The sequence below is a fragment of the Equus caballus genome, chromosome 1, assembly GCF_041296265.1.
Source record: "Equus caballus isolate H_3958 breed thoroughbred chromosome 1, TB-T2T, whole genome shotgun sequence".
In the NCBI taxonomy this organism is placed as follows: domain Eukaryota; kingdom Metazoa; phylum Chordata; class Mammalia; order Perissodactyla; family Equidae; genus Equus; species Equus caballus.
In genome coordinates this window covers 78,308,881-78,318,755 of record NC_091684.1, presented here as the reverse complement: position 1 = coordinate 78,318,755, position 9,875 = coordinate 78,308,881, and positions in this window count along the sequence as shown.

Genomic DNA, 9,875 nt, shown 5'->3' with positions numbered 1-9,875 from the left:
GAACAGAGAAGGTAAGAATCCAGGACTGGAACCCAAGTTGTCAATTTCTTTGACACCTATCAAGCCCCAGACTCAGCCTTGATTCAATAACACCATGTTTCTGAGCTTGATTCACAATAGCGACATCCGTGATGTCATAATATCTATTTCGAGGCTTAAAAAACGAGAATCTTTAGGTAAGAAGCAAGTTCCAGAACACACATCCCTGGCTTCCTCAGAACGTCTCCTTTATCTAATATGTGTTTTATTAGCTTTGCTTTGGAGGATCATTATTGAATAAAGTTGAAGTAATACTTTTTTACTGTAAAACTATAATTTTTACTTTGTAACGTGTAGAATCAAAAAACAGTCTCAAGCACAGAGAAGTTTATTTCTTGCCAAGGTAATGCAACAGTGCTTGGGAGGCAGTGAAAGGGTCCGTCGGGGTGCTCTGTGCAGTCACTCAAGGACGTGGGCTGACTGCAAGACCGCCATGTCCATCCTGGGGCCTCCACTTTCACCCCCAGGGGTGACTTCCTATTTTAGTTTCCTAAAGCTATTGTAACAAATTACGACCAGTGTGGTGGCTTCAAACAACAGTTTTATTCTCTCACAGTTCTGGAGGCAGGAGTCCAGGCGGCAGGGCCCTGCTTCCTCTGAGGGCTCTAGGAGAGAGTCTTTCTTTGCCTTTCCCAGCTTCTTGTGGCTTGAGGTGTTTCCTGGCTTAAGTTAGTGCAACTCTAATCTCTGCATCTGTCTTCACATGGCTTTTTCCTCTTCTCTGTGTCTTCTCTTCTGTCTTTTAGAAGAACACATGTCGTTGGATTTAGGACCCACCTGGTTAATCCAGGATGATCTCATCTTGAGATCACTAACTTAATTGCATTTGCAAAGATTCTTTTTCCAGATAAACTCACATGCACAGATTCTGGGGGTTAGGATGTGGACGTTTCTTTTTGGGAGCCACCATTCAGTCTACTGCCCCTTAGCTGCAGCCAACCAGAATGGACAAGAGCATGAAGGGGTGTGAGCACACCACACTTCCACACGCTCTGGTGTCTGGGGCTCAGCCACACAGGCTGGAAACTAGCTGTGTGTCCAGATCGAAGAGACCAGATAGAAGAGAAGAAAATGGATTATGGAGCTTCTTTAGATATACACCTCAATCTCCTATTGGGGGTCTTTATCAGTAATTCCTTGCACCTCCCTAGAACTACTATATGGAGTTGCCCATATGAGAACTGCACAGTCACATGCCCTGCCTATGGAAAGGCTGCCCTATGTCTTAATACCTCTCATGGTGGGATGAAAGCAGGGTACCTCAGGAACTCTAATGCTGATTTCCTTTGGATGCTAGATGTTGCTCTGCTTTAAGGAGAGCAGCAGTTCTGGTAATTGCAATAATTGGCACTAACATGACTATATCATTGAGAATGCATAGACCTTCATGCTTATGTTCGTGTTTCAGAACTCAAGAACAGTGATAAAGTTCGGACTCTCAAGCAAGATCTGTTAGGGGTTGTTATTTGAAGGCACTGTTTATTTTCTTTGTTCATAGCATCTTAATACATATGAGAGATCTCTCCTAATCAGCAACCAAACATTCCAGATGAAAGTTTCACCACTGGTGAAAAAGCAGACCTTTCCCAGTTGGCAGTCCTCTCTTTCCTCATAATACCTCAATTTCAGCAGCTGTGAAGCAAACACTGTCATTTGAGACATGCAAACATTTCTGGCGCTGCTGGAGTCTCAGTTGCCCTTAAAAGACCCTGCCTCTCCTGACTGGCCGCTAAGCGTCACGTTGGATGGCAGTAAAGGTTTGTCAGTACCGAATGAAGGAAGTGCTACTTTCATTTGACTTTAAAAGTACCTTCACCTTCCACTTAGTTTCAATTAGTTTACACTTTCATATTGAATTTCAGAACAATCATGATTCTCATCTTTTCTTAACTCTCGATGATGTTGAACTAAAATGCATTATTAATCTTTGAGACGGCATTTTGATTGTTAAAGTTTCTATATAATCCAGCTTGATGGAGTAATGAAGACCTGATTTACATATTCCCACCTGAAACAGCTAAAAACTGAGACAAACGTATGAAATGGCACTGTTCAGACACTGTTCTGTTCAGACATTAGATGACAAAAGCATAGGGTCCCAGAGAGAAGGGAAACGAGTAAGGTAAGTCATGTGATCACCCAGCATCCTGCGTTGAGAGTGTCCAGGCCTCAGGATAGGAAGATCTGGAGCCTGGCTAACTCCCTGAGTTGAGACAGTTTGGAGTTGGCGATGATGAGGAGGCTAGAACTTGGAGGCAGAGTAACAGAGTAGGGGTCTGTGGGGGTGTTGCCTGATTTATGATCCGCCGCCTGTGTGAGGAGGTTATCAAGGCCAGGAAAGGATTCACTGAAAGGAGTAGGCGGAACAATCCCGAGTTCAAAGAGCCCAGAAATAACGTATGTTCCTGCCAGCCAGAATGGAAAGACTCTGACATGGGCTACAAGTAGAATCCTCTGAAGGATATGGCCTCAGTAGTGGCACCATACTAGCCTAGACCAAAGGCTGGTCTGGACCCACCTGACAAAACCTAAAGGCAAGCCTCAGAGGATCAAACTCTTTTCAGGTAATGCACAGAAGAATGAGGTAACTTTAATGTGGGGATGTGGGCTACGAGACCGCCACTCCCTTGAAGTGTTACAGTCACTGGTGTTCCTCACACAGTGTTTTGTGAGTCTCTCATAGTCACCCAGAACATCTCTCCTCATTCTGAAACTTTAAAAATTACATGGGGAAACTTGTGTCCACACAAAGACCTGCACATGGATATTTATATAAGCTTTATTCATCATTGCCTAAAATTGGAAGCAACCAACATGTCCTTCAGCAGGTGAATGGATAAACTGTGGCACATCCAGACAATAGAAAGCACTAAAAAGAAATAAGCTATCAAGTGATGAAGATCAAGGATGCCCCAGGGAGAAAAGCCCAAGGCGTCCTGGCCTACATATCCATCTATATCATCCTCTGGGAAGTATAGGACGTCCTGAGCTGATCCGACCTGATTCATATCCAAAGTTATAGGACTACCCAATAACCAGACCCCACTTGCACTGATACCATTTTAACGATTTTTTACATGATCTTTCCTTTGTCTTGTAAAGAAATAACTCACATACCTATGCCTTATAAATTTAGCCCTACCCTCAAGCCATTGCAGCTCTTCACTGCCCACGGGTCCTGTCCCCATGCTATTCTCTGCATAAAAGAGCACCACTACTAGACCTTGAGAGTCCAAGAATCTTTCAACTCCTCGGCTCGCTGAGCCCGCATCATTTCCTCTGGTGCCCCGTACAGGGATCTTGCTTCACTGGCTTGTGAACTTAAGTTCTGGCAAGTGCACTTTTCTTCCTTGTGCTGCCTTCTTTTTCAAGGATGGATCTAAATTCATTTCTCCATTGGGAACCTTCTCGGACAGCTGTATGAATCCACATTTGCTGCCCAAATTGTGGCATTCAGCCTGAAGTGAATCAGTACCTTAAGCCTGATGGTGATGAAGAATGAATTAATCCATTCCTTCCTAGTCCTACCTCTAATATATAAATTTTACATGGGCAGGGGTGACCACTTAAGTCATTAGGATGGTCGCCAAAGTCCCAGACTCCCGTGACAGGTTTCTTTTCCTAAGGCTGGATGGGGATCACTCCTTATGGCTCCTGACCACACTCCGAACTGCTGGAAAGTCCCAATCAAGACTCTGGTTCAAGGCAAGTACCAAACTCTAACCTTTGGTTGAGTATGGGAACCCCTCCTTGAGAGAACTGCTCCAGGACACAATTGGGTAGAATGTCCCTCAGACTGGCAGAAAATTCTTCACTGTTTATTTCTATGTTTTGATCTCTGGGACCATTCATTGCGCACCTATTACTGCCAGGCATAATAGGGAAGATATACAAGGGATGCAGTGCAGGAAAGTGCCCCCATCACCCCTTGTTAGAGGAACCCCACAGGCAGAACAATGGGTAGGATGCTGCCCTAGGTTCAGGGGGGAATTTCAAGGTAATGTACCCTTTTCTTTCATGTCTCTTAAAGTTACAGTGGCCATTTTGGGCTCCTTTTGAGCTTTGCAACTGAGAAACAAATAAATCTTTAAAGAGTCAAAGGTTCCACGCCTTGGAGCCCCCCCTCTTATTTCTGGACCCGATCACCCGGGCAACCCCAAGTGGGGTGCCTTCTCTTGGCAGTTGACTTGTTGAGTATTTTAGGCTCCTACTGAGTTGGTTATGAGGATTCTGTGAACTGTCCTGCTGGGGTCATGTGCACTGGCATGGGAACTGTTGCGTGTCCCTTATGTTGATAACCCTTGGGAAGAGGCCATGAGGGTGAGGCCTGATCTCTTTTCCTTTCTTTGTCTGTCTTGTTTGTCACCTCCTCTATTGTCACCAAGTTGAGGTTAAGTTCAGGCTGGGCCTGAGCAGAACCTGGACCTTCTGTAAAATCAAAAACTTGAAAACATTTGCCGGGGACTTAACTCTCAACCCTGGCACTGGGAGCCCAGCCCCCAGCTGGCTCCAGGCCTTTATCTTCTGCTTCCCTGGCTCACCTTGTGCTGGTTCAGGGACTAAGTGCCTGGCCTGAGTGGGACTTGACTAAATCTTATAACTGTGTTGACACCCACAGTCAGGCTCTGTACCCTTTCTCCAGCCACTGTCAGTTGGACAATGGCTTTACCACCATGGGGAACACCTCAAGCATCCCTGGAGACTCACCCCTTGAGTGTATTTTAATTAATTGGAAACACTTTCAATTGGATGGGTTATGCCCCAGAAACTCCATCTTGGAGAAAACTTGAGGGATTTCTCTGTGCCTTTGTGATGTAGTTGGACACTGAACACTAGGTAGATCAACCTATAATGTCATTTGAATTACAACTTAATTTCTGAGAACTCAAGAGCAGCTGTCCTTGGAAAATCCTTGTAAGGCTGGAAAAGCAGTTCTAGAGGTGGTTCAGGTTCCACCCATTTTCTTTATCTCAAAGAGCTTGTAAATCCTCTGGGGAATATCTAGCCCATCACTAATTCCTAAGACTGAGGGGTAAAAAAGGGAAAAAAGAAAAAATGGCCATAGAGTGCCCTTGCCAAAAAATCTAGCATCTTGAGTGTCTTCACGAATATGAGTAAAAAGGCTCAAAACAAAATTTGGATTCATAACTACAGAGCTTTAAATTACTGTACCTGATTCATGGCAGTAATTTTAAAATAATAGCTGTGGAGACTCAGTGTATGTGTCTATATGTGTGTTATATATGTGTGATATTTTACCTCTGGATGGTATGGCCAAAATTAAGAGCTCTGTTTAATTGGCTTAAGGTAAGCACTTACATAAATTCTTGGTGTAATAGAAATTAACCCAATGTCTTTCAAGTTAACATGATGTGAATTAATCTTTGGTAACTGAAAACTTATTTAAGATCATTGGCTTGATTGAAATAGGCATGTCCTTAAAGTTGTCAGTATTTGGATATGATGCAGGCATGTAGCCTGCATTTACCAGTCAAATAAGCTCATGTTGTCTGTTAGAAATTCATCAGCAAAATAATATCTTTAACTGATAGCTATTTTTTTCTAATGTCTCATGAAGTTTTTGTGGGTAATATGAATGTAACTGTTGGAAATAAATGATTTCAATAGATGAAAATGGGTAAGAGTTTGTGGGTACAATAATTATGTTTTATGGTCTGTATACTTGAAAAAAAAAAACAGCTTCCAAATTCTTTTTGGTAACTTAAAAGTTTAGAGTTTTGCCAAGTTAAGTTAAATGATAAAAATCTGTTGAGTATCTGGGTCATTTTTGGATAGGATGGAACACTGAAACATTATTGCTGAACATTGTCTAAGTTATCTACTTTTGGCTTCTTCTTGCAGAGAGGCTAAAGGATGTTTAGGTCTATTAGCAAACATACCTGTATTTTATTACTGTCAAGTAGCATGTTTCCTAGAAATTAGGAAAAGTGTTTAGAATGCTGATGAAAAAGGCAGTTCATAATTGCTTAGTTTTTTAAGTTTTTGCTAGGGTCTGTAAGAGTTAAAAATTCTAATTTACATATGTAATTAAAGCCACTAAAAATTAATGAGGAAAACAGCTCTGTATACAAGGAAATGAAAATGTATGTTTTTAGTAAAGAAGGTATAAAGAGTGGAAGTATTTTTGTTTGTAGGGTTAAGAAAGGTAAATTTGTCCTAAAGTACTAGAAAGGAAGAATGAAAGCATGGGACAAATTCTGAATGTAAAAAGAAAGTTATAGAAGGTTTGTGAAAGAGAAGGTCTGAGAGAGTTTTATGCCTGGTCACGTTGGCTAAGATTAAAGTAAATCCAATTAAGTAAATGAATTTTAATGTCAAAAATAAGCTGGTGCAAAGATTAAAATTTGGTTTCTCTCTCAAAAGGATGATTCTCTTGAATTTTTGGTCTGCTCTTGATAAAGAAGTTATAAAAGGAGTTTCTTTGAGTAAGTCTACCTAAAAGACAGAAAATCTCTATTTTGTTAATTTCTTTTGTTCAGGACTGACGTCACTCTGTTAAGATCTTTTGACTGTTTCTGTTGTCATTTTGAATATATACCTGAGCATGTTTTGCAGTGAGCATTTTTTCCTATTTGAACAAGTGTTTTAAAACATTTTGATATTTTTGACAAGCTTCTCCCTCAAAAAAAAATTCAAATCCTGAATAAAGGCTTTCTTTTGGCCTGGAAGAAGGAAGACAATTTTTCTGAGGATCTTCAGAGGGGCCCCTGAGACTTCTCAAAGAAATTGGCTCTCTCTTCCTATAAGGAGGAATATGTTAAACTAATTAGTCTTATTTGGTCTATTAAATTACATAAGAAGTATTGTCAAATAAGTGATGATAAACTTTCTTAGGTAGTATTATGTGGGTGAATGCTATTGATATAAAGGTTTTAAAATTATATAACATTCCTAAAATTCTGATCTGTCCTGGTTACCAGTCATAATTCTAGTTATTATCTTGAAGTGTTGCATGTCACAGAAGTAGCCAAATTTCTTTGTCAATTGCCCTTTTGAGTCTTTTGTCATTTGCAGATAGTTACTGTTTTACTCTGTTGCATTTGCAAATATGTTTCATCTTCAGAGAAATTAATGAAAAGGACTCTGGCACTTACTCTAGAGTACAGGTTTCTGATAAAGTTTCAGATCATAAAACTGAACTGGGTAAGAAATTACAGAATTCCAACAGAGAAACTGATGACCTCATAAAACTACTAATAGAAAATTAAGATCAAGAACTGAGTATACAAGATTGTATGAACTGATGAGGATGATTATAATTTTTTATGACTTTTGTTTGAAATATTGTTGATTTTTTGATATTTTCTTTTCTCAGATTTAAGGAAATCTTTTTCTCTTTTCTCTTATGCTAACTATGACTTATAGCAATTTGGTGAAATTACACCTTGGTGAGCAGAACTGAAACATTTATCTTTTTCTCCCTACCTGATCCCTCCAGAATATAGAAACTCTTTGTGAGTGAGTATTGTTTTGATGGCTACATAGTTATTCACGTAAGTTCAATAAGAATCTGTTCTCCTTATAAGAAGACACATTTGGAAACATTGGTTATATTACTGAGGCTTTGACTGGAATGTCATATTTGAGAGAAACACACAGGCTTGGATGTGACAAGACAGCTTTTCAGGAACAAAGATTGGACTTTATGGAATGAAACCCCTTGGAAAAATTGGCCTGGTACCTTGTTTCCTAGCCACCTTATGGGTAAGTGAGGAAGGTCACTTATCTGGCAGGTGCAAGGAATCTTGAAATATCTTGGGGGACCTCGAAAAGAGAGGAATCCACCCAAATCCGTAGGTATTGCAGGCAAAATCTGATGGCAAATCCTTGACTTGGCTTTTCTGGCCTTAAGAGGCCTTTAAAGTTCAATCTGAGGTTCCTCATAAAAAATTCCAGAAAAGCAGATTTGAAAGAGACTATGTGATCAATTGCTATTCTTGCTGCACTTATGTAAATAATTGGATCAAGTTTTATTGAAACTACACTTATTTTACAAACCAGTTAATCTTAATTTGGCTATCTTTTGTAAAAATGAGGGTGATTTTAGAAAGAAAAATTATGTTTCAGTAGCAGCTATAGTACACATTCATTGATATTAGATTCTAGCTCTTCTCTGCTACAAGATTTATCTATTACTAATCATGATGTCGCCTTGTGGCCATCTGTCTCTGATACCTGGGAACTCCCTGGCCACAATCAAATCTTTTCCTTCAGCTCTACTGCCAAAATCCTGACTAAATTTGCCTTGTCACAAGTGTCATAAACGAGTTCCTATGGTAAATTCCCCAACCTATTGGTACACACAGGATGGACTATATCAAATTTAAGATGAATATATTTGGCTCACTCCTACTAATCGTCAACTCAGTCAAAAGGTCACTTTATGTTCAGAACAAACTGATCACACCTGTGATACGTGGCCTAATACCACCTGACCTATGGGACAAATTCCCTGTTATATGTGTTCTCATATCATAGCCTTAAAAAATACTGATTGCTTTGGGACTGACTGGGATAGACGGCCAAGCATGCATTGGTTAGCCCCTAATGGCACTCAGTGGTTATGTGGCTCCCACTTATGGCCTTGGCTGCCATCTGGATGGGTTGGATGACACACCCTAGGCTTCGTCTAGATGCAAGGTAGAACTACATTTACTATATCTCCTCCTGTTAACCTACCCAACCTACAACAATGCTGGACCCGTTCTGTCTTCCACTGGTATGATCACTTTGCTCCAATTTTCCTTCCCCCAATTAGGAATCAAACGTGTCATCTGGCACATGGAAGCCCTAAACAAATTCACCATGAAGGCGTTAAATGATACACAACATACCCTTTGCTGCTAGATTTAGAAGTATCCCAAATGTGTAAGGCAGTCCTCCAAAACCAAATGGCACTGGATGTCTTGATGGCAGTACAGGGGGGCACTTGTGCCATTATAAAAACTGAATATTGTGTCTATTTTCCTTACTACCATCAAAATATCACTGGTCTCCTATCCAATATGAGTCACCAAATTAAATCCATGTCTAACCCTACCCTATCCCTAAATGATTGTTTGGATTCCTGGTCTGGTCCAGGTCTCTGGACTAATATCAAAGCTTTATTCATTGGGTTAATCATATTGTTTGTATTTCTTATTATAATTTGTTGTCTATTTCATTGTCTTCCTCATGTCAACAAAGTTTTGCCTCCTGGACCACTTCTCATCAAATGATTCTCTTGTCTCCAGAGGATCTGTATACCTTGTCAACCTTGGACTCCATCGGCGCAACCTCTGGTCCACTGAACTTCCTGCCTATACCCTTATGTCCCCCATTTGGGACAGCTCTACAGCTTTGTTACAGAAGATTGACCATCGTCCATATCCCCAAAGGATTTTGGGGCCAAATGGGTTTAAGGGGGGATTTTATGATGAGGAATCAAGGCTGCCCCAGGGAGAAGCCCAAGGCGTCCTTGCCTACATGCCAATCTATATCATCCTCCAGGAAGTATAGGATGTCCTGAGCTGAATCGACCTAATTTGTATCCAAAGTTATAGGACCACCTGATAACCAGACCCCACCTGCACTAATACCATTTTAACGATTTTTTTTACATGATCTTCCCTTGTAAATAACTCACATACCTATGCCTTATAAATTTAGCCCTACCCTCAACCCATTGCAGCTCTTCACTGCCCATGGGTCCTGTCCCCATGCTCTTCTCTGAATAAAGGAGCACTACTGCCAGACCTTGAGAGTCCAAGAAATCTTTCTTTTGACTCCTCGGCTCACCAAGCATGCATTGTCAAGCCATGACAAGACATGGAGGA